Below are 5,000 nucleotides of genomic sequence, written 5' to 3' on the forward strand. Positions count from 1 at the left end.
AGCTTAAGGGCATGTGTGTGTGTGTGTGTGTGTGTGTGTGTGTGTTGAGAGAGAGAGAGAGAGAGAGAGAGAGAGAGAGAGAGAGAGAGAGAGAGAGAGAGGGAGGGGGGGGGAAGAACCACTGCATTGTAGGGGAGGGCATCCGGGTCACCAAAAGGTCACCGATGCTTTAGGTTTTGAGAAGTCAGGTCATCGAGTATTGAGAATGTACCGACCTCGACTTAGTTCTCGATGCTTTTCTCGTCTCGAGAATCTCGGTCATCGATGCTTCTCGTATTGAGTCCCGAGTCCCGAGTCTCGAGACTATACTGCGCGAGCGACGCACGCGTTACTAACAATGTGTACTATCTGCATTGTTCACCCCTCTCTCGTCGGCGATGATTTCAGCGAAGCTCGAGACTTTTTTGCGTCTCGATGCTTTTTTGAGTCTCGACACCCAAAAAAGTCTCGAGCATCGCTCTTGTCATCGGTGCTTTCATTCAATACCTAGTCATTGGTATTGGGTATTGACGTTATATCATATTTTAAACAGCTAACAAAACACAAACGTCGTAAATAGATCAAAATGGTTATAGGTATCAATGTTTTATTATTATACAAAGTGAATTTATTTAATGTATTTTAAGTTTTAATACAAAAAAGCCATCCAAAGCTCAGTTGAAGTGCTACTTCTCGGGAATTCCCGACTTTTCCTTGGTCATCGAGTTCGGGAAGTTTTGAGTGTTGGTGGCCGATGACTTGAGGTATCATCGAGACTTCCGCTCGACACTACTGCATAGGCTTGTGACAACATCAGAAGAATGAACAACACACAAGAGTCACGAGATAAAACAGTTCACAACAACACAGCTGGAAACACAACAGACCAGAACACAAAACAATACTATGTTCCCTCCAGAGCAGTCGCTCACAATACTCTTCAACAGTCGTAACGTCACTTCCTTCCTAATGACGCATGGTAACCTAGTAACACTGGCTCTAAACTATCGGAACAATGGCGGACGCCCGTATGAAATATTTCCCCAGCGAGGATAAAAGCGTATTCAGAGGGAAAAAAAAACATAAATTGGATCATGTTTTGACTTTTACACATTCTGATCACAAGACATATAAAAAGTTCTAACCAGCATGAAGAATAAAAAGTAATTATTTTCTTTGTTTAGAACCAAGATGACATCAGACTACTGAATCCAATTAACAATCAAGCTGTTGAGCAAGTTTAGGTAATTACAAATATTTGGGTATTTTAATTGACAATAAATTTTAGTGGCATTTACAAACCGATGCTGTTATCTCTAAATTGAACAAAAGAATGTATTTTATTCGGAAACTTTCAGAATTTGACATAAACAAAACGCTATGCACCCTTTTTTATAGACCCGTTTTGAAGACCGTTATTACTTTTTGTTTTACAGCATGGTGTAGAAATGCCAGTATTTGCGACATTAAGAAAATTGATCGGATAATTGATATAGCCAGGAGTTATACTCACCCAATTTCCAGTGTGGAAGAACTCAAGAGATTTTGTCTAAGTAAAACGGAGAAAGTTATGAAGGATGGCGATCACCCCCTACGCAAATAATATATTAATGAATTATAGATATAAGAACAAAGACAACACGTCACCTTAATTCATTTTTGCCACACGGTGTTCATATTTTTAACGCGCAACTGTGATTAAAATGAAATACTATCTTTTAAATATACACACATAAGTTCCGACTAAAGGCCAGAGGTATGGCCTATCTCAATTTATCAAATTAATATATAAAGTGTTGCTATTGGTTCTTAGTGGTATATTTTGACATTTTTGTGCATTCACGTATATATATATATATATATATATATATATTATATATATATATATATATATATATATATATATATATTATATATGTGTGTGTGTGTGTGTGTGTATACATTGTCGCCATAGATTCTCAACTTTGTGTTTATACATTTTTATGCATGTCACGTCTGTAAACGAATTTCCATTTTTGGATGAATAAAGTATATAATATATATATATATATATATATATATATATATATATATATATATATATATTATTATTATTATTATTATTATTATTATTATTATTATTATTATTATTATTATTATTATAGATAGTATGCGCTTGGCTAAGAAGCTCATAACATTGCTATCCGGAAGTATGACGGACCAACACACAAAATTATGTATAACCTTAAACGTTTATAGTCTTGTTAATACATTTTAGTGAGAATTACTCATAAACGTGGATGGCAAAAAAAAAAAACAATAACAAAGACATGAGTGACGTCATCTTCGTTCTATCTTTAATACAATCAATGATCGTTATTGTCGAGGAGTAAACCAACTTTGAAAATATTATTTTAGTCAAATTCAATGTTGTCTTCCGCAAATGGCTTTTTGTCTATCATTGCAGACATCTATCATCTATACACGATAAGAGTTTTACTTCCTACGATGATTTATGGATGTTTTGTCCTTTTGGTCCTAAAAGCAATGTGCATCATTGAATGCGGTGTTAAAAAACCATTGACACGTTATTTAGAAAACAGAGACAATTTTGAATAGTGACACCCAGAAACACAAAGTGTGATTTTAGAATCATAAACACCAAGAAAGCAAAGAAAGCGATTCTATATTTATGACACCCAAAAAAGACCAGATTCTATTAAAATTCGGTTTAAAATATTTTTGGCACCCAGAAAACACAAAATGCAATTTTAAAATTTAAAAACCCGGAAGACTTAAGAAAGGGGGGGGGGGGGTGATTCCATACACGTATGGCACTCAAATTGTAAACATGCCTAGTTCTTTTTGTTCAGAAGATCGTATTACAAATAGAAAGGACAGAATGCTATTTAAACTAATTTAAACCCTGCCCAGCAGCCAATAGTCTTAAAGCCTCTTCCTCTCTTACAAAGGAGAAAATATTATCATAATAACGATGTTAACAATAATAATAATAATAATAATAATAATAATAATAATAATATAATATAATAATAATAATAATAATAATAATAATAATAATAACAATAATATATAATAATAATAATAATAAATAATAATAATAATAATAATAATAATAATAATAATGATGATGATGATGATGATGATGATAATAATAATAATTATCACTGTTGTTGTTGTTATTATTATTATTATTATTATTATTATTATTATTATTATTATTATTATTATTATTATTATTATTATTATTATTATTATTATTATTCGGCATTCCACGAATATATATATTATATATATATATATATATATATATATATATATATATATATATATATATAAACATTTGAAATATAATTAAGATAGTTAGACTTCTACAACGTTGTTATCGAGCGTTGCTCTCATCATATATATATATATATATATATATATATATATATATATATATATATATATATATATATATATATATACAACTGTAAATTATAAAAGCAAAAACCAAGAAATAATAGTGCTCAACGAACTGACATCCTCATGCAGACATAGAAACAAACACATTTTATGTAATTACAAACCTCCATAAATACGAAAACACAACAATCCACTTCCACTTCCACATTGCATGCAACTTCAAACCACAACAATAGTCTCGACATCAAAACATCACATGAAATAAACAACAATAACGATTACACACACTTCCCGTAGATTGGCATAGACATGAAACAGTACTGTTGAAGTTAAACAAAGTTAATAACATCAGGTAAATCATTTATTTACAATATAAATAAAAGGGGACCCAATACATAGCCCTGAGAAACACCACTTTTACAGAATTGAAAGCAGACAGCTCGTCTGCAATCTTTACTCTGCTTATGACTTGTCAGAAACGATTTAATCCAGGAAAATATATTCCCAACAATGCCATATGTCTTCAACTTAAATCATCTTTCATTTGGTACCTTGTCAAAAGCCTTAGAAATATCGAGATACACAAAGTCACAAAGTGGGTGACTGTCGCAGAGGGGGAGAACAGTCCGCGAAACTGCGCTCTCCGTCTACGACCTTAAACGGCCCGGACTCCGACCACGTCAAGTCAAATATCATCAAACCAACAAAAAAAACACGATTTTCCTGTTGAGTAGCTAGTATTACTTCCTTTAGTCCTTGAATTTCTACAGAGAGTGCCCGGATAACGTCAGTTTTCAATTGATGAAAATAGTTATCAATAGATTTATTGTCAGTGAAAGTCAAATCATGTTTTCAGCATCAATAATCAAATTTGAGTGTCTTCTTTCCTTTCTTTTAGGTATTTTGCATTGATATTGTTATTAACAAACCAAATAAAAAGAAAAGCCCTTTAGAAAATTTGCTACCAATAGTTTTATTAGCCACGCTAAGAGGTTTTAAGCACAATCACGCTCAAAAGAATTAGAGAAAAGGTAGAGGTTAGTGAAATTGTGTGGTGTGGTTTGAATTTCAATAACTGTCGTATATCCATTGGAAATGTATGTATAGAAATTTGAATTTTGATATTATCGGCCAGGTACTAATTTTACACCCGATTACGATGAGAGAATGTGAGTAAAGAGACTTTTCCAAGGTCTCCTCAACTATGCGCCGAGCGAGGCTCTAACCCAAGACCTCCAAAAGCGAGTGTCATACCGCAAGATCACATAGCCGCAAGTAAACGTCGAACCTTATCCATTCACAATTCCTGCCTTTTGTGAAAGTCAAGTGGTGATGACATGATCGACTATATTCTAGAAGTTATATGCATACTATTTTTTAATATTCAAAGTCACCATAATTTATCTTACTAATCAAGATGCTGGATAATTCAAAACGATACACACAATTTTAGAACGGAATCTCGCTATATAAAAGTAAAAGCATCCCCAATGGGCTGAATCGGTAATTAACTGGTTAAACTGCCATACCTCAACTTAATCTGAGATTTACAATAAAACATTGTCAACGTTTTGTTTGTTTGTTGGTTTGTTTGTTTGTTTCCTTTAGAAACT

At 32.6% G+C, this 5,000-nt stretch overlaps 1 protein-coding gene across 7 annotated transcripts in view; it reads right to left on the reverse strand.

Moving 5' to 3' along the window:
- The window catches only part of LOC144968778 (solute carrier family 22 member 1-like), a 51,241-nt gene that overhangs the window by 31,168 nt on the left and 15,073 nt on the right, over positions 1-5,000 (reverse strand). Inside the window, exon 1 of one of the 7 annotated variants that reach the window (XM_078907448.1) lies at positions 3,674-3,684. The exons of the other annotated variants lie outside the window; for them this stretch is intronic. The gene's annotated coding sequence lies outside the window, so the exon portion shown is untranslated. Of the gene's footprint in view, positions 1-3,673; positions 3,685-5,000 lie in introns of those variants that run through there. 7 annotated transcript variants of the gene reach the window in all.

The sequence above is a fragment of the Berghia stephanieae genome, chromosome 3 (assembly GCF_034508935.2).
Source record: "Berghia stephanieae isolate SIO BIC M18660-M18661 chromosome 3, UCSD_Bste_1.3, whole genome shotgun sequence".
In the NCBI taxonomy this organism is placed as follows: domain Eukaryota; kingdom Metazoa; phylum Mollusca; class Gastropoda; order Nudibranchia; family Aeolidiidae; genus Berghia; species Berghia stephanieae.